Consider the following 21,219-nt stretch of genomic DNA (forward strand, 5'->3'; position numbering starts at 1 on the left):
ATCCAAACAACAATAATCGAATCCAAACGAAAATAATCGAATCGAAACAAAAATATTCGAATCGAAACGAAAATAAACGAATTGAAACGAAAAAAATCGAATCGAATCGAAAATAATCGAATGAAACGAAAGAAATCGATTGGAAACGAATAGGATTGAAACGATTCGAATAGGATCGAATCAAAACGAAAAAAATCGAATCGAATCGAAAATAATCCAATCGAAATGAAAATAATCGAATCGAAATGAAAATAAACTAATCGAATCGAAAATAATCGAATCATCGAAAATAAACGAATCGACTTGAAAATAATTGAATAGAAATGAAAATCATCGAATCGAAAGAAAAATAATTGAATCGAAACGATAATAATCAAATGGAAATGAAAATAAGCTAATCCAAACGAGAATAATCGAATCGAATCGAAAATAATCCAATCAAAACAAAATAATCGAATTGATACGAAAATAATCGAATTGAAATGAAAATTATCGAAACGAAAATAATCGAATCGAATCGAAAATAATCGAATCGAAAATAATCGAAGTGAAATGAAAATAATCGAATGGAATCGAAAATATTCAAATCGAATTGAAAATAATCGAATAAAAAAAATCAAATCAAAAATAAACGAATTGAAACGAAAATAATCGAATCGAAAAGAAAAATATTGAATCGAATCAAAAATAATCAAATGGAAACGAAAAAAATCAAATTGAATCAAAAATAATCAAAATTGAAATGAAAATAATCGATCGAAATGAAAATAATCGAATCGAAACGAAAAAATCGAATCGAATCAAATGAATCGAATCGAATAAAAAAATGGAATCGAATCGAATCGAAAAACATCGAATTGAATCGAAATGAAAAGGATAGAATCAAAAATAATCGAATCGAATCGACCTCTGGAGGTCCCCAAGACCAGCCTTTAAATCAAAGCTAAATCCCACCTCGGGGTCCAAGTCCCTGCTCCGCTGTGTCGGGTATACTTGGACACAAGCTCGAGCTTGTAAATAAACCCTCGTGTGTTTGCATCAGTGTCGGCGTCTCAGTGATTTCTCGGATTCGCAATCTTGGGTACAACAGTCTGAGATAAAAAAAAACAAAAGAAGCTCAGACGCAGGGAGAGTGAACAGAGGGTTCTGAGAGAAGCAGTGGAGCCCCGGGGGTTTGGGGTCTATTCTGTGGAGGCCCCTGCAGACTAGGGGGCGGGATGCTCAGCCCCAGAGCCAGAGGACCCAGCGTCTCCACCCGCATCCCACCCATCAGCACCCAGTCTCAGGGAGCAGCACGGCGCCGCCCACTGGAGGCCAGAGGTGCTGATGCCCACCCCGCCTCTGACCCCACAGGTGCATCTCCCAGGCAGATGTTCACCTGACAATCAGCGCCAAGTCCCATCACCAGACGCCACACAGACCACTTGCTGCCACCAAGTTGTCGGACCACAGAGGGTGCAGAGCTTCAGCTCTGCCAGGAAAGTAGGGTCTAGCTTCCTTTGTACTTTGTGCTTTATTTTCATTTATTTTCTTTGATTCTTTTGTATTAACTGCCTTATTTTAATTGTTATGTATGTACCTCATATATTTCTTATGTTTACTTTCATGGTACTTTAATTGTGTTTCTTATTTTGGGATTTAGACTCTTTTAACAAGCAGGCCAAAATAGTCTGGTGTTTTTTTCCCCTGGGAGAGCAGTTATTATTGCTTTTCTTGGTTTTTCTTTTTCTTCCTTTTCTGGAAAACATAAAGAGATGGAGAAATTCACCTCCATAAAGTAACATGAAATAGTACTCAGAGCCAGGAAGTGCATCAATACGCATATATGATGTCTAACTACAGTTTAAAACAATGATTATAAAGATAGCAGCCCAACTTCAAGATAATTATAAAGATAGAGCCCAACTTCAAGAAAATTAAACAGAGAGGTACCTGGGTGGCTCAGTGATTGAGCTTCTGCCTTTGGCTCAAGTGTGATCCCTGGTCCTGGGATTGAGTCCTGCCTTGGGCTCCTTACAGGGAGCCTGCTTCTCCCTCTGCCTATGTCTCTGCCTCTCTCTGTGTGTCTCTCATGAATAAACAAATAATAAAAAAATCTTTACAAAATAAAAAGAAAGAAAATTCAACAGAATGCTAGAGACAAACCCTGTGAAATCAACATCCTGTAGGGAAGCCAGAAAATTGGTAAAATTGGTAGCCCATCCTGTCCCGTTCCTTCCTCATCTAAAGTAACCAACATCTGGAAAAAAAAAAATCGAAGGAGGTCATTTGTTATTGTTTTCCTTGTTTGTTTTTTTTCTTCCTTCTTTCTTTACTGGAAAAAATAATGAGATGGAGACATTCACCTCCATAAAATAACATGAGGTCGTACCCACAGCCAGGAGGTTCATCAATACACATACATGATGTCTAACTAGAGTTTAAAACAATGATTATAAAGATAGCAGCTGGGCTGGAAAAAGAGCACAGAAGAAAACTAGAAAATCCCTTACTGTAGAAATAAAAGAACTAAAATCTAGTCAGGGCAACGTTAAAAATGCTATAACCGAGATGCAGTCCCAAGTGGCAGTCTTGAAAACAAAAAAGGTTATGGACCACAGAGGCAGACTTAGGGAACTCAGCCACTTATTCAAACAAAAACATTCATATTATAGTAGACTCAGAACATGAAGAGAGAGAAAATGTGGGCCTTGCATAGCCATTAGAAATGACAAATACCCACCATTTGCTTCAACGTGGATGGAACTGGAAGGTATTATGCTGAATGAAGTAAGTCAATTGGAGAAGGACAAACATTATATGTTCTCATTCATTTGGGTAATATAAATAATAGTGAACGGGTATATAAGGGAAGGGAGAAGAAAGGTGTGGGAAATATCACAAAGGGAGACAGAACATAAACACTCTCGGAAACGAACTAGGGGTGATGGAAGTGGAGGAGAGCGGGGAGTAGGGGTGAATGGGTGATGGGCACTGAGGGGGGCACTAGATGGGATGAGCACTGGGTGTTATTCCGTATGTTAGCAAATTGAACACCAAAAAAAGTAATTTATTATTAAAAAAAAGAAAGAAAGAGTGGCATCTCATTGGCTCAGTCAGTTAAGCTTCTGCCTTAGGCTCAGATCATGTTCCAGGTCCCTGTTCAGCAAGGAACTAGCTTCTGCCTCTCCCTCTGCCCCTCTCGCTCATTCTTTTTCACTCCTCTCTCTCTCAAAAAATAAATATCATCTTTGAAAAAGAAACAACCAAACAAACCCAGAAGTAAGAGAAATCCCCAATGTAGAAGAATTTCAAACAATTTGTGAAGACATTCCACCCTCAACTTGATGAGCATAGCTTCCCACTCTTATGTGTGGAATACACATAGTAACTTCGTTCTACAATAAATACTATGAAAAAGTTAAAAAAATAATAATATAATAATAATAATGATGATAATAATAATAATAATAACGAATCACTTTACTATGGAGAAAGCTGACAAACTCAACCTCAGCAAGATGATCAGATCTGTACTAAGACTGATAAATCATGTTGATAGTATCTATCCTTTATATGATATAATAAAAATGGAAGCATATCTCTGTATATAATCCACAAAAACAGTTCAATCTTGAGATAAGTGACAGACATGTCCCAACTGAGGGAAATTTTACAAAATACCCTACTTCTCACAGTATTCCAGTTCAACAACAACAAGGAAAGGTTGAAAGACTCTTACAATCCAGAGGAGCCTAAGAAAACATGAACAAATGGAATGGGATATGAGGGATGGTTACTTAGCAAAAACTAAGGAAATCTGAATAATGAATGGTCTTTGGTTAATGCGAATATTTTAATATTGATTCATTAGCTAATGTGTACTGTACTTATATATGATATCAATAATTGGAGAAATTGAGTTCAAGTGCATGAGAATTCTCTGTACTATCTTCTCAATTTCCCTATAAATCTTTGTTTTTTTTTCTAGTAAATAAGATTTATTTTGAAAATTGTCTTAAATGAATCAGGCTCCAAGTGTGAAGACATTTTAAGAATAGTTTAATTAACTTTTGCCTTATTCTTAAAGAGTGCTTTCGATGGGAACAAAGAAAGAATTATATATCAGAAGGAAAGAAAAACACTAATGAACATGTATAATGTCTCCTCAACCTGAAAAGCAGGAAAGGATAATAAATAGCAAAAAAACAGATAAAAATACTTCTATTACACCATATTGCAAGTGCATTTAAAATTAGCAATGTATAACATTTATTTCCTTGACATTTCTCTTCCAAAGAGTTCACAGTACTTAAGGGTCAGTTGAAACAGGGGAAGAATCTCAGGGAAGAATCCTTCACATAATAATAGGACCATTGGTGATAATGTCTCTCGGTTCTCTCCAAATCCATAAGGATGCATTTCCTGATGAGTGACTGAGCTGTGAAGAAAGAGATGAGAAACCCTCAGTCCTCTGATTACTTGTGTCAAAATATTTTACCCATAGTACTATGGAGAGTAAATTATCCTTATTAATAGGAAATAAGTTTCAGATTGGAATCACAGCAATCAGATGGGCAGAGAAAAAATGCTTTGACTCCCTCTTCATCTTTTAAAGACAAAGGAGAGCTTTTCTATATACAAAGTCAGTTGTCAAGATAGCCTTAGGGAATAAGAGTCTGCAGCATGGAATCCCGCTGCACAGCCCGGATGCCCACGCTCCAGGTCTTCCTGATTCCAAATCCCTGGGCCTGTCCCCCAACACAGGCTGCCACCAGAGGTCATTTGCAATTGCTCTCTTAGGAGATCGGGGGAAGGGGGAAGGAGCTAGATAGGATGGGATAGGATGCGTGGAGGCTAAGAAAATTAAGGCATTCCACATTAAGTTCAGCCTTAGCACACGTCCAGCCATCCCAGGCCCCTGTGAAGAAGACCTGAAATTTACATTACTTCACTTACAGGAAAAAAACAAAAGTTTACAGGTTAATATCCTAGAAAGCCCCACATGAGCATAAGAACTGAGCCCAGGCCAAGGGCAGGAATCCCCTATTGGAATAAGAACAGAGCTCAATGCCTTTGAAGGCCCCATATCAAAATGTAAAGAGAACTTGAGGAATTGCTCCAGCCCCTCTGGAGGTCCCTGAGACCAGCCCTTAAAACGAAGCTAAAACCCACCTTGGTGTCCAATTCCTGCTCCTCTGTGTCCGGTGTACTTGGACGCAAGCTTGAGCTTGTAAATCACCCTCATGTGTTTGCATTGGTGTGGCTTCTCTGTGGTTTCTCAGATTCGCAATCTTGGGCACAACAGTCTGAGATAAAAAAACAAAACCAAAAGAAGCTTGGACGCAGGCAGAGTGAACGCAGGCTTCTGAGTGATGCAGCAGAGATCCAGGGGCCTGGGGTCTCTTCATTGGAGGACCCTGCAGAATGGGGGTGGGATGCTCAGCCCCAGAGCCAGAGGACCCAGCGTCCCCACCCGAATCCCGCCCATCAGCAACAGGCTTAGGGAGCAGCACAGCGCCGCTTGCTGGAGGCCAGAGGCGCTAACGCCCACCCTGCCTCTGACCCCGCAGGTGCATCTCCCAGGCAGATGTGCACCTGACAATGAGCGCCAAGGCCCACCCCTGACCCCACACAGACCACTCGCTGCCACCACGTTGTCAGACGACAGAGACTGCAGAGTTTCAGCTCTGCCAGGAAAGTAGGGTCTAGCTTCCTCTGTACTTCGTGCTTTATTTTCATTTATTTTCTTTGATTCTTTTGTATTAATTGCCTTATTTTAATTTTTATGTATGTATACCATATAGATTTCTTACGTTTACTTTCATGGTACTTTAATTGTGTTTCTTATTTTGGGATTTAGAATCTTTTAACAAGCAGGCCAAAAGAATCTGCTGTTTCTTTGGGGAGGGCAGTTGTTATTGTTTTTCTTGGTTTTTCTTTTTTTTCCTTCTTTCTTTTCTGGAAAACATAAAGAGATGGAGAAATTCACCTCCATACAATAACATGAGGTAGTACTCACAGCCAGGAAGTTCATCAATACGCATATATGATGTCTAACTACAGTTTAAAACAATGATTATAAAGATAGCAGCTGGGCTGGAAAAAGAGCACAGAAGAAAACTAGAGAATCCCTTACTGTTGAAATAAAAGAACTAAAATCTAGTCAGGCGAACATTAAAAATACTATAACTGACATGCAGTTCCAAGTGAAAGCCTTAAAAACAGGAAAGATTTCGGACTACAGAGGCAGACATAGTGAACTCAGCCACTTATTAAAACAGAAACATTCATATCATAGGAGACTCAGAAGATGAAGAGAGAGAAAAGGTGGGCCTTGCTCAGCCATTAGAAATGACAAATACTCACCATTAGCTTCAACGTGGATGGAACTGGAAGGTATTATGCTGAGTGAAGTAAGTCAATCAGAGAAGGACAAACACTGTATGTTCTCATTCATTTGGGGAATGTAGATAATAGTGAAAGGGAATATCAGGGAAGGGAGAAGGAATGTATGGGAAATATCAGAAAGGGAGACAGAACAAAAAGACTCCTGACTCTGAGAAATGAACTTGGGGTGATGGAAGTGGAGGAGGGTGGGGGTGGGGGTGAATGTGTGACGGGCACTGAGGGGGGCACTAGATGGTATTAGCACTGGGTGTTATTCCATATGTTGGCAAATTGAACACGAAAAAATTTAATTTATTATTAAAAAAAGAAAGGAAGAAAGAAAGAGTGGCACCTGGGTGGCTTAGTCAGTTAAGCTTCTGCCTTAGGCTCAGATCATATTCCAGGACCCAAGGCAGGCTCCCTGTTCAGCAGGAAAACAGCTTCTCCCTCTCCCTCTGCCCCTCTCGCTCATTCTTTTTCGCTCCTCTCTCATTCAAAGAAATAAATATCATCATTGAAAAAGAAACAACCAAACAAACCCAGAAGGAAGAGAAATCTCCCATGTAGAAGAATTTCAAACAATTTGTGAAGACATTCCACCCTCAAGTGGATGAGCATAGCTTCCCACTCTTATGTGTGGAATACACATAGTAACTTCGTTCTACAATAAATACTATGAAAAAGTTAAAATAATAATAATAATAATAATAATAATAATAATAATAATAATAAAGAATCACTTTACGATAGGGAAAGCTGACAAACACTACCTCAGCAGGATGATCAGATCGGTACCAAGACTGATAAGTCACATGATAGTATCTATTCTTTATATAATAAAAATGGCAGTATATCGCTGTATATACTCCACAAAAACAGATCAATCATGAGACAAATGAGAGACATGTCCCAACTGAGGGAAATTTTACAAAATACTCTACTTCTCAAAGTGTTCCAGTTCAACAACAAGGAAAGGCTGAAAGACTGTCACAATCCAGAGGAGCCGAGGACAACATGAGGACAAATATAATGTGATATGAGGGATGGTTACTTAGCAAAACTAAGGAAATCTGAATAAAGAATGGTCTTTGGTTAATGCGAATATTTTAATATTGATTCATTAGCTAATATTTGTACCGTACTAATATAAGATATCAATAATTGGAGAAATTGAGTGCAAGTGCATGAGAATTCTCTGTAGTATCTTCTCAATTTCCCTATAAATCTTTGATTCTTTTCTAATCAATAAGATTTATTTTGAAAATTGACTTAAAAGAATCAGGCTCCAAGGGTGAAGCCATTTTTAGAATAGTTTAATTAACTTACGCCTTATTCTTAAAGAGTTCCTTCGATGGGAACAAAGTAAGAATTTTATATCAGAAGGAAAGAAAAACACTTATGAACACGTATAATGCCTCCTCCACCTGAAAAGCAGGAAAGGATAATAAATAGCAAAAATCAGACAAAAAACTTCTATTTTAAAAGACACCATACTGCAAGTGCATTTCAAATCAGCAATGCAGGCATACCTGGGTGGCACAGTGGTTCAGCGCCTGCCTTTGGCCCAGGGCATGATCCTAGAGACCGAGGATCACCCCACATGGGGCTCGCGGTGCATGGACCTGCTTCTCCCTCTGCCTGTGTCTCTGCCTCTCTCTCTCTCTGTATGACTATCATAAATAAGTAAAAAATAAAAAAATAAAATCTTTAAAAAAATAAAAAAATAAAAAAATAAAATAAAATAATCAGTACATAACATTTTTTCTCTGACATTTGTCTTCCAAATAGTTCACAGTGTTTCAGTGTCAGTTGAAACAGGGGAAGAATCTCGGGAAGAATCCTTCACATAATAATAGGACCATTGGTAATTGGTAATGATGTCTCTCAGTTCTTTCCAAGTCCATAAAGATGTATTTCCTGATGAGTGACTGAGCTGTGAAGAAAGAGATGAGAAACCCTCATCCCTCTGGATTCCTTGTGTCAGAATATTTTAACCATGGTACTACGGATAGTAAATTAACCTTATTAACAGGAAATACATCTCAGATTGGAATCTGAGCAATCAGATGGGCAGAGAAAAACGCTTTGACTCGCTCTTCATCTTTTAAAGACAAAGGAGAGCTTTTGTATGTACAAAGTCAGTTGTCAAGATAGCCTTAGGGAATAAGAGTCTGCAGGATGGAATCCGGCTGCACAGCTGGGATGCCAGCGCTCCACGTCTTCCTGATCCCCAAACCCTGGGCCTGTCCCCCAACACATGCTGCTATGCTGAAGTCATTGCAATTGCTCCCTTAAGAGCTCCAAGGAAGGGGGAAGGAGCTAGATAGGATGGGACCGGACTCGTGGAGGCCGAGAAAATTAAGGTGGTTTGGGGCCCCGGGGCTTCTCAGTAGGGAACACGGGGCTTCTGAGGCCAGGGGGAGCAACAGCAGCCAACAACACAAGGCAACATGGTTGGGTACTGGCGATGACCCCTGTGCCCCCATCCCCGGGGCCTCGGGGAAGAGGAGGCCACTAGGATAGGGCCTCCAGGGGTTGCCATGACAGCTGAACCCCAAATGGGGTGAGGGATGGCACCCTGGGAAGCAGGGGGCTGGGGTGAGGGCAGGAAGGGGACCTGGGTGCCAGGCAGCATTGCCATGGCTGGAGCAGGACACACATCGATCCGATGGGGGTCGGATGGGTCAGGGTGACACCCACATTTGGTGCTTTATATATTTCTAAATTCTATGCATTTTATTTGAGACAATTTGCAATTTGTAAACATATGATGACCCCCAGATAATGTCCCCGGTACAGCCAGGGCCCTGCACTGACCACAAGGGGCCCCAGGGGCAGGTGCCACAGCAAACCCCAGACTGGGGTCACCTTTATCTGCAGACATCTCTGTGGGCAACTTAGAGAAAGGGGATATCTTGTGTCTGCCGGCCCGACACGCCATCCCCCTCATTCCCCACACCCACACCATCCCATTACATCATCATCCCCCATAGCATCCCCCCTACATCATCCCCCTCACATCCACACAGCCCCACACAATCCCCACCCACACTATACCCCAACACCATCCCCCCTACACCATCCCCATACTCCACCACCATCATACCCCTGCCCCCACACCATCTACCCCCACACCATCGGCTCCCAGCAAGGACCCAGTGCAGCTGCCCCCTGTGGGACATGCTCAGCCTCCCTGGGGTTCTATGGATACCCTGCTCCCATCAGAAACACGGGTGTCCCATTGAGTAGCCAGGGGTTGCAGGGAGGAGGGGAGGCAGGGAGCCCCACACAGTGTGGGTGCAGGTGGGTGGAGCAGAGGATGCACTGTGCCCTGCCTCCTCCCCCTGTCGATCCTGGAGGGCGGCACACCCTGCACAGGACACCAGCCCCTAACCCAGAGGGACCCGGGTTGTCCTGGCCCCGGGCTCTGTGGGTGCTGGGGTGATTTGAGCCCCCCTGCAGGCCCAACACAAAGGCTAATGGGATCCAGCCCCCCATGGCCCTGGGCAGGCCTGGATTCTGGTCCCTGGGCATACCCCACAGATCCAGGTCGCTGACCTAGGGCAGCCCTGGGGATCCCGGGACACCCCAGGGTGGGGAGAGCAGGGGTATGCCGGTGGGCCACACCCGCACCCACACCAGGAGGCAGGCTCCTCCAGGTGCTGCAGCCCCAGGGGGCCCGAGGCCGGGGTCCAGCTGCCCTGTGGTGACCAAGCACAGGAGCCCATGAGCTGCAGGTCCAGGTCATCTCTGCTGTCCTCAGAACCGTCTCTCAGGCTGAAACCTCAGGACACATGCCCCCACCCGGAGTCCACAAATGGTCCCAGGTGGGGGACTGCAGCACTCACCCCCCCACCCTGTATGATTCTTGCCCTCCCCTAAAGGACAGAAAGGTCTCCGTCCCCAGGGGAAGGCTCTGACCCGTTTTCTGTGGAAAATCAATAAAGTGGTGTGGTGCGAAAATGCACAGCCAGCCCGTTTCTGTGTCTCCCAGAAATCTGTGCCAGGGGGGTGGGGAGACCCCCAGATAGGAGGACGGGGCACCACCCAGGCCCCAACCACCCCCTGTAGGTGCGCCGCCAGGCACACACAGCTGACATCCCAACGTGCCCTCCAGGGGCGGCCAGACCCCAGGTCAGGACCCCACAGACTTTTCTGGGACTCAGCCTGTGCCCCGTGGGCCAGGAGGGGCTGGGACAGAATGACATCCAGGGAGCCTCAAGTCACCAGGGTCTGTGAAAAAAACTACCTGGGAGGTCTGTGCTCCCTCTGTCAAGGGGGCTGGGGCTAGCCAGGTTCCGGGGCAATTCCTCCCCTCCCCGCATTCCCGTGCCTGTGTGCCTGGGGCACAGAGGGCCTGCGGGGCGGTCAGCGTGGTCCTGGAAGGGATGTCAGGACAGCAGGCTCTTGTGTTGTGCCAAGATTGAGAAACCGAGAAACCACTGAGGAGCCGACACCGATGCAATCACACGAGGTTTTATTTACAAGCTCGGGCTTGGGTCCAAGTGCACCTGACACAGCGGAGCAGGGACTTGGACCCCGAGACTAAGAGGCATAGCAGCTTTATAGGGCCAGTGGCCCATGGGATACGCAGAAAGTTGCACAGTCATGTAGATCCAAACGCAGGTGGCCGATTTAATTACACCTTACCCTATTGTATCCACTTGAGCTGGCCTATTACTGTGGTCAGAACTGGCGTGCAGTTTTGGTGGGTACAAAGCAGGGTTACATTGTTATGAGAGGATTTCCGATTAGGGTGTGCCCAGCAGCTCCTCTAGGGTGGGGCAGCGCCTTAAGCAATAAGCAGGTCATGTGGGGGTCATAGGGGAGGTGGCAGGTGTAGCAAAAAATGGAATCAGTCCTGCTCTCCTTGTCCATGGGTAGGGGATTTTTGTTAAATTTCGTGGGTCCTACACTTGCAGCTCACTCCCCTGGTCACCCTCACCAGGTGGACAGTGGGTGCACACCTTGTAGTGCTGGATCGCTCACACCAGAGTGTGGAGGGCACCCTCTTCGGCCTAGTGAGTAGGGGCTGGGTGAGCATGGGGCTCGGCCTGAAGGCCAGACAGCACAGGGGACCGAAGAACCCCAGCCCCTTCCTGACCCTGACTCCCACACACAGGCAGCCCCAGGGCTGCTGGAATGTGGCGGAGTCGGACCTTCCAGCTCAGCTAACCCTACAGCGGAAAGTCACTGCAGGAGCGAGCCCCGGGTCAGCCAGGAGAGCCCAGCTGGCCACCCAGCGCCAGCACCAGAAATGATGATGTGCCAACCCTTTCGGCATTTGGGTGACCCAGTCAGAGGATCAGATAGCTGCACGTGATAGCTGCATGTGATAGACACACACACCCCAAAACCAACAAAAGTCGGAATACCCCCAATGTTGTCAAACAGCATCCGGATGGTTAAATACACGACGCTGTGCTCCTCAATAGGATACATGGAAGACGCTATGAGCCAGGATGCAGAGGTGCTGGAGGCACGGAGATATGCCTGTTGGGTTCAAGAAGGAGCACAGAGGGGCAGGAAGCATCCTACGGAGCGGGGGGGCCCTCTTAGGAAAGGACACCAGGTCCCTGTGAAGGCTAAGGATGGTATAATCTGTCCTCCTCTCTTTCAGCTTCTGGTTTTCCTTCTACATGCCATTTTCCTCAATCATAATAGCAAAATTTTATTTTATTATTTATTTATGATAGTCACACACACACACACACACACACACACAGAGAGAGAGAGGGGGGGGGCAGAGACACAGGCAGAGGGAGAAGCAGGCTCCATGAACGGGGAGCCCGACGTGGGATTCGATCCCGGGTCTCCAGGATCGTGCCCTGGGCCAAAGGTAGGCGCCAAAATGCAGTGCCACCCCGGGATCTCCTATTTTATGTGTTTAAATTTCTTTTTATTGGAGTCCAATTTGTATGAATTCTTTCTTCAGCAAGGGTGTCATTCAGGATAGAAGGAGAGATAGTTTCACGGACAGGCAAAATATAAAGGTGTTCATGACCATTAAACCAGTCCAGTAAGAAATTTTAAGAGGGACTCTTCTAGTGGGGGAAAAAAAGAGACCAAAAGCAACAAAGGCTAGAAAGGACCAGAGAACATCACCAGAAACACCAACTCTGCTGGTAACACAAAGGCACTTAGTTCATATCTTTCAATAATCACTCTGAATGCTGATAGGCTAAATGCTCCAATCAAAAGATATAGGGTATCAGAGTGGCTTAAAAATCATGATCCGGGATGCCTGGGTGGCTCAGGGGTTGAGCCTCTGACTTTAACTCAGGGTGTGATCCTGGAGTCTGGGATCCAGTCCCATATTGGGCCCCTGGTGGGGAGCCTGTTTTTCTCTCTATATCATTTTCTACCTCTCTCTCTCTCTCACTCTCTCATAAATAAAATCGTTATTAAAAAAACAAGATCCATCTGTATGCTGCCTACATAATGCTCACCTTAGACCTATAGACACCAGCAGATTGAAAGTCAGGGGAAGGAAAATCATCTATCACGCTAATGGACATCAAAAGAAAGCTGGAGGACTCATACTTATATCAGACAAACTAGATTTCAAATCAAACCCTGGGGTACATTTGGTGGCTCAGTGGTTGAGCATCTGCCTTTGGCTCAGGGTGTGATCCTGGGATCCCAGGATCAAGTCCCACATTGGCCTTCCTTTGGGGAGCCTGCCTCTCCCTCTGCCTATGTTTCTGCCTCTGCTTCTCTGTGTATCTCTCATGAAAAAATAAATAAAATATTTAAATTTCCAAAAAGAAAGAACAAATACTGTAAGAAGAGATGAAGAAGGGCATTATTTCATAATAAAAAAGACTCTCTATCAAGATCAGACAACTAAATATTTATGCTGCCAACAGGGAGTACCTAAATATAGAAACTAATTAACAACAAACGTACAGGAACTCACTGATAATAATACAATGACGGGATTTTTTTTTTTTTAATTTATTTATGATAGTCACACAGAGAGAGAGAGGCAGAGATACAGGCAGAGGGAGAAGCAGGCTCCATGCACCGGGAGCCCGACGTGGGATTCGATCCCGGGTCTCCAGGATCGCGCCCTGGGCCAAAGGCAGGCACCAAACCGCTGCGCCACCCAGGGATCCCATGACAGGGGATTTTAACACCACTTATGGCAATGGACCGATCGACTATGCAGAAAATCAACAGGGGAACAATAGCCTTGACAAACTGGACCACAGCGACTCAACAGATATAGTCAAAACATTTCATCCTAAAGCAAAATACACATTCCTTTCAAGTGCACATGGGACATTCTCCAGAACAGATCATATCATGGGCCACAAATCAGCCCTCAACAGGTACAACAGGTACAAGAAGGTTGATGTCACACCCTGTACATTTTCGGACCACGACGCTATGAAACTCGAAGTCGACAGTAAGAAAAACTTTGGACAGACCAAAAAAACGTGGAGATTTTGAACATCCTACGAGAGAATGAATGGAGCAACCAGGAAATTAAAGAGAAAATTTAAAACAAATGAAAATGAAAACATGTTTCTCCAAACCTCTGGAATGTAGCAAAGGCAGACCTAAGAGGGAAGTACATAGCAATACAGGCCTAACTCAAGGAACAAGAAGTCTCCAATACACAACCTAACCCTACACCTAAAGGAGCTGGCAAAGGAATAGCAAACAAAGCCTAAAGCCTACAGAAGAAGGGAAAAAATAAAGATGAGAGCAGACATAAACAATACAGAAACCACAAAACAGTCGAATGGAATAACGAAACTAAGAGCTGGTTCTTCAAAATAATTAATAAAATGGATCAATCCCTAGCCAGCCTTATCCACAAGAAAAGAGACAAGACTTAAATAAATAAAATCACAAATGAGAGAAGAGAGATCACAATCAACACCAGAAAAACAAGACAATTATAAGGGAAAACTATGAAAGACTATACGCTAACAAACTGGGAGACCTGGAAGAAATGGACAAATCCCTAGAAATGTGCAAACGAGCAACACTGAAATAGGAAGAAACAGAAAATGTGAACAGACCCATAACTAGCAATGGAATTGAATCAGCAAGGCACCTGGGTGCCTCAGTGGTTGATCATCTGCTTTGGCTCAGATCATGATCCGGGGTCCTGGGGGATCAAGTCCCACATCTGGCTCCCTGCATGGAGCCTCATTTTCCCTCTGCCGATACCTCTGCCTCTCTGTGTCTCTCATGAATTCATAAATAAAATCTTTAAAAAAGAAAAAAGATAAAAAGACGAGAAAGGACCCAAATAAAATCACAAATGAGAAAAGAGAAATAACAACACTAGAGAAATACAAAGGTTTATAAGAGAACATTATGAAAAATTATATGCCAGCAACCTCGAACCTGGAAGAAATAGATCAATTCCTAGAAATATATAACATAGCAAAAATAAAAAAGGAAGAAATAAGAAATTTGAACAGACAGATAACCAGCAAAGAAATTGAATCAGCAATCAAGAACCTCCCAACAGGAGACGCTTAGATCAACAGAACAAAAGGGAAAGCCGAAACAAGATAGAAACCTGTAACTCTATGATCCATTAATCGACAATAAGGCAGGAAGGAATATCCAATGGCACAAAGCAGTCTCTTCAACAAACCCTAACCCTGACCCCAGGATAAGAACAAATGGTGTTGGGAAAACCAGGCAGCCACATGCAGAAGAATGAACCTGGACCCCTCTCTTATACCATATAAATTCAAAATGGACGAAAGACCTCAATGTGAGACCTGAAACCATAAAAAGAAGAAAAGATAGGCAGCACCGTCTTTGACATTGGCCATTGGATCTTCTTTCTAGAAATGCCTCTGAGGCGAGGGAAACAAAAGCAAAAATACTCTTGGGGCTTCATCAAATTGAAAAGCTTCCCCAAAGTGAAGGAAACAACCAAAGCTCAAAGGCAACATACAAAACAAGAGGAGATATTTGTAAACAACACATCTAATAAAGAGTTAGTATCCAAAACACATAAAGCAAATATAAATCTCAGCATCCTAAACACAAAGTATCCAACTGCAGATGGGCAGAAGACATGAATGGACTTTGTCTCTGGCAAGACATCCAGATGGCCGCCAGACACACGGAAAGACACCCAGCATCACCCATCATCAAGGAAATGCAAACCAAAACCACAATGAGATGTCACCTGACAGCCGTTAGAATGGCTAAAATTAACAACACAAGAAATAATAGGTGTTGGTGAGGCTATGGAGAAGGGAGAGCTCCCTTACACTCCTGGTGGGCATGCAAACAGGTGCAGTCACTGTGGAAAACAGTGTGGAGGGTCCTCGAGAAGTTCAAAGTAGAGCTACCCTACAATTCCAAAACTGCACAGCTAGGTATTTACCCCGAGGATACAAAAGTAGTTTAGTAGATTCGAAGAGGGACACGCAGCCCACTGTTTGTAGCAGCGTTATCAACAACAGCCAAACTGTGCATACAGCTCAGATGTCCACCGACAGATGAATGGGCAGAGACGATGTGGTAAATATACACACTGTGACATCACTCGGTCATCAGAAGGGATGAAATGAAGCCATTTACAATGACGTGGGAGAAGTGGAAAGGACTTATGCTAAATGAACTCAGTCAGAGAAAGACACATACCAAATACCATACAATTGCATTCACATGTGAATTTTAAGAAACCAAACAAACTGGCAAAGGGGCGGAGGGGGGGATGAGAGAAGCAAACCAGGAAACACACTCTTAACCACAGAGAATAAACTAATAAATACCAGAGGAAGGTGGGGGGGATGGGGAATCAGGGGATGGGAATAGTGGAGGGCACCTGTGACCAGTACCAGCCGTTGTATCCAAGGGTTGAATCACTATGTGGTAGACCTGAAACTATATCATACTGTGTTTACAAACAGGAATTCAAGTAAAACTTTAAAATAATAATTGGTAGTATTGATGAAACATGCATGCACAAGAGTTATCTTGTGCAACTGAAAATCCAAATAAATAGTATTTAGAGCCACAAATCTCCTCCTTAGCTCAGCTCAGGAGAAGCCTGCCATGTCTGTTCTGACCCCAGCAGAAGCCTGGAATTGATTCTCTGGGGAGGCCACTGACTTGGTGGACTCAGGCAATCTTTGAACCCAAAACCTAAATAGAGTGCATAAAAGTATACCGCCGAATATACTAGAGTCCCAGTGCAGGCACATGCCAAGACCCAAATCTAACCGTACACAGACATAACCCTAACCCTACACTTAAGCCTAATGTTAACCTAACCCTGAAACAAGACCTATCACTAATCGAAAACCAAACACAAACCCCAAGACTGAAACACATTCACTGAACCTTCCTGCCAACCCTCACCCTAACTCCTAAACCTATTCTAAACCCTTAACCCTGACCCCCACCTTAAATCTAACCCTAACCCTAACCTCTAACTCTAACCTTAACTTAATGGACTCAAATCCTATTCCTAACCTTAACCTGTACCCTAACGCTAACCCTGTAATATTAACCCTATCTCATACCCCAAACTGTACCCTAACCCTACCCTAAAACTAACCCCTAACCCACTCCCTAACCCTATCTCTTACCCTTTTCCAAAACCGTACCCTGACCCTGACCTGACCCTAACACCTACCCAAACAGTAACCCTAACCCTAGCCCTAACCCCAAACCTAGCCCTAACTTTAACCCTAACACCTAACCCTAACCCCTAACCCCAACGCAGAGCCTAACCCCTAACCCTAACTGCAAACCTAAGCCCAACCCTAACTCTAACCATAACCCTAACACCAACCCTTAACCTCCTGCCCTAATCCCTAAAGCCTAAACCCTAACCCTAACTCTAAATCCTGTGCCTAACCCTAACCCCTTTCCCTAACCCCTAACCCCCATCCTAACTCCTAACCACTGACCCTTACCCTTTTCCCTCCCCCTAACCTCTAATCCATAACCTTAAGCATAATCACTAACCCTTAACATCTCACCTAACCCTAACCACCAACTGCTGCCTCTCCCCTGACCGTACCATTCATTCTACCCATTCACTTACCCTGTGGTTCTGAGGATCCCTTCTGATGTGGACGTGGCCCCCAACGGCTCCTCCAGAGTCCTCCAGGGGGTCCTGAGGAAGCCGGGCTCCTGTGAGTGCGGACGTGGGCCCACGTGTTCCTGAGTCATAGTCAGCGGGTGCTGAGGAGGCCGGGGCTCCTGTCACCGTGGATGCGGCCCCCAGGTTCCAGAAGCCTCAACCTATGTCCTGAGGGGCCCGGGAGCTCCTGCCAGAGTGGACGCGGGCCCACCTCTTCCTGAAGCCTCCCCGCGGGTCCTGAGGAGACGGGGACTCCTGTCAGCTTGAACGCGGCCCAATGTCCCCCTGAAGACTCCCCGCGTGTCCTGTAACGTCCTCCTCAGGCCTCCCGAGCACAGGCAGGCTCCTGTTAGTGCAGGCGGAAATGGCCTACTGCGCATGTGTGCCCCTGGGCGGGGCTCCAGCTCGGGCGCCCCCTGCGGGACGCTCAGGCACTGCAAGAGGCCGGGCGGGAGGCAGCTTGCCCCTGCCAGGGCCGCACCTGCCTCCTTCCAGGCTCCAGCTGAGGCCTGTGAGCTTCGGAATCATCTCACTGAAACGGAGCCCAACACCGGCTTCCCAGAAACACTTAAGGACAATGAATGGAGCCCACAGGACGCAAAATGAAATGTGGACCAGACGTTTACCACGTCCTACAAAACTCACTCAACCCTCTTCCACTGGGGCAGCCGCTCTGGAAACAGTTTGGAGGCTCCACAGGAAGTTACAAATAGAGCCGCCCTGCGACCGGCAGGTGCACGGCCTGGAGCTCACTCCGAAGATACAGATGCAGTGAGACTTGGGCACCTGCACCCCGATGTCCACAGCAGCCGGGTCGACAGTAGCCACACTGTGGGAGGAGCCTCGGTAGCCTCGGGCAGATGATGGATAAAGAGGATGGGAGATAGATGATGGTCATGGATGATAGATAGATGATAGGAATGGTACTCAGCTATCAAAGAGAAGGAAATCTTGCCATTTGCAATGACGTGGACAGAACTAGAGGGATCGTGTTACGTGAAATAATTCAGTCGGGAAAGAGAATCACCATGTGGTGCCATTCATAGGAGGAATTAAAGAAGCAAAGCACATGAACATCTGTGAAGGGAAGCATAAACAAATAGGATGAAAACAGATGCAGGAAATACACACTCTTAATCATAGGAAACAAACTGAGGGTCGCTGGAGGGGAGAGGGGGGATAACAGGGGACCGGCATGAAGGAGGGCACCTGACATCATGAGCACTGCTGTTTTCTCCAACTGGTGAATCCCTGAATTCTTTCTCTGAAAGTATAATACACTATACGTTAATTAATTGGGTTTAAATTAAATTAAGTTAAAAAAATCAGTTGTATCAGAGCCCATTTCCTTCTGGACTCTCTGTTCTGCTCCTTCAGCTTATGCCGGGACCACCCCCTGTGGGTCTGGTTTTTTTTTGTTTTTTTTTTTGTTTTTTTAATTTTTTTTTTTAAATTTTTTTTTTTTAATTTATATTTATGATAGTCACAGACAGAGAGAGAGGCAGAGACACAGGTAGAGGGAGAAGCAGGCCCCATGCACCAGGAGCCCGATGTGGGATTCGATCCCGGGTCTCCAGGATCGCGCCCTGGGCCAAAGGCAGGCGCCAAACCTTTGCGCCACCCAGGGATCCCGGTCTGGTTTGTTTAAGTCAGCGCCATGCCTCGTCCATGCCCCAGCCCAGGGCTAGAACTCAGGACCTTGAGATCAGGACCGGAGGTGAGGGCAGGAGTTGGATACTTAACCAACCGAGCCAGCCGGGGGCCTGAGAACCACACTGCTTTCTCCTGTGTCTCTGTGACATCGTTTGAAAGAGGAAAGTGCTGCGTCCCGCTCTGTCCTGCTTCTCCTATACTGATTTGCTGTCCAGGGTCATTTGTGGGGGCAGATGGATGTTTGGGGTTTTTTTTCCTATTTCTAGGATCTGCCACCATGGTTTTGATAGGAATGACATTGAAACTGAGGCTGGCTTCAGGAACTGCGGACATTTTCACAAGATGAGGCTCCCACCCCACGAGCCCAGGACGGCCTGCCAGGGCCACAAGTCTTGTGCTCCTTTGGTTCAGTCTCATTATTTATTCTCTGTGATGCTCCTGAGAAGGGAGTCATGTCCTTCATTTCCTTCCTGAGTGCTCATTGTCGGGACGCAGCAAGGCTACTGAGCTCTGTAGGGTCAGTTTGTGTCCCGTGACCTTACTGAACTCACTCCTTAGTTTTAACAGGTTTTGGTGGAGGCTCTCGGGTTTCCAGTTTCTAGTACTGCATCTTCAGCAAATAGGGACAGTGTGACGTCCCCCTTCCAGGTGTGGAACCTTTCCTGTTTCCTGTCTGTTGACTACATTAGGACTTCCAGTGCTGAGAGGGGACCTCCTTGGCTTGTTCCTGCTCAGGGGAGATGATTTCAGGATGACTTCAGCTGCGGGCCTTCCTAGCGGCCTTTATTCTGTTGATAGACATTTCCTCAAAACCCACTATGCTTTTGATGTTGTATTTTGTCAAATGATTTTTCTGCAACTCTTGAGAGGATCCTATGCTTTTTGTCCTTTCTCTTCTTTTATTTTTAAAAAATATTTTATTTACATATCCTTGACAGAGAGAGAGAGGCAGAGAGAGAGAGAGAGGCAGAGACACAGGCAGAGGGAGAAGATGGCTCCATGTAGGGAACCTGACGTGGGACTCAATCCCGGGACTCCAGGATCCCGCCCTGGGCCGAAGGCAGGCGCTAACCTGCTGAAACATCCGGGCTGCCCCATGTCCTTTCTCTGGTTAATGTGATGGATCCTGCTGACCAATGGACAGAGGGGCCATGGGTAGTACATGGGCAACATAGATGAACAATAGTAAGAGCTATAAGCGTATAGTTCTCAAATAAATAAATTACAGAAATTTAGAAAGTACAGCCTAGGGAATAGAGTCAGTACTGTTGTGACAACTTTGTACGGGGACAGACGGTGACGCCACTTCTCGTGGGGGGAGCTGAGTAAGGCACAGAATTGTCAAGTCACTAGTTGTAGCCCTAAAACTACTGTCACATTGTGTGTTGACTGTACTTCAATAAATATCAAGGAAAAGGGGTTTCTGGTAGGACTCCCGGTGGGTCCGTGAAAGGAATTTACACGGTCGTTACACACACACGAAGTCACCTCTGCAGAGGAGATAAAGATGCTCGCATGTCTTCATGTTAATTTTTAGAAGATTTACTTGAGACAGGCTGCAGTGGGGAGAACAGAGGGAGAGGGAGCGGAGTCCTCACCCACCGAAGCCCAAGCCCCACGTAAGGCTCCACGCCACAACCTCGAGATCCTGACCTGAAGCAAACTAAAGAGTCAATGTGGAACCGACTGAACCACTCAGGAGCCCCTCAAATGTTAAGTGCAACCCCATGCTGTGAACTCTGGGGTTGGGGGGACGTCTGTGACCCCCTGTCTGCCTAGAAGGGCAGAAGGCCTGCAGGGCCTGAGGATGGGCACTGAGGATGTGTGAGGCTGCCTGCATCCCCTTCCCCCCTGGCATGGGGACAGAACCCTCCCCCGTGACCCTCAGCCTTCAGGGTAAAGGGCTAAGTGCTGATTGGACCCTGCCTGCCCACAGTCATGAAGCAGGACCCCACTGTGGGCGGAACTGTGCCGCCCCCGGGTTCCACTGCTGCCTGGTGCTCACTGTGCATCTGCAGACCTTCGGAAGCACTCGGGCTCCGGATCTGGCTCACAGCGATCCGACTCTCCCGCTCTCCCCAGTAGCTCAGTCCTCCCACTCTCTTCAGTACCCTAACTCT

At 45.6% G+C, this 21,219-nt stretch overlaps 1 long non-coding RNA gene across 1 annotated transcript in view; it reads right to left on the reverse strand.

Annotated features, from left to right (window-relative positions):
- Nucleotides 1–4,020: 4,020 nt before the first annotated feature.
- LOC140595906 (uncharacterized) overlaps nucleotides 4,021–21,219 on the reverse strand; it is a 30,580-nt gene continuing 13,381 nt past the window's right edge. Inside the window, exons 3-4 of the long non-coding RNA XR_011997848.1 lie at nucleotides 5,155–5,288; nucleotides 4,021–4,420 (exon numbers count right to left, since the gene is read on the reverse strand). This is a non-coding gene — a long non-coding RNA (uncharacterized lncRNA). The remainder of the gene's footprint in view (nucleotides 4,421–5,154; nucleotides 5,289–21,219) is intronic.

The sequence above is a fragment of the Vulpes vulpes genome, chromosome 1, assembly GCF_048418805.1.
Source record: "Vulpes vulpes isolate BD-2025 chromosome 1, VulVul3, whole genome shotgun sequence".
Taxonomy (NCBI): domain Eukaryota; kingdom Metazoa; phylum Chordata; class Mammalia; order Carnivora; family Canidae; genus Vulpes; species Vulpes vulpes.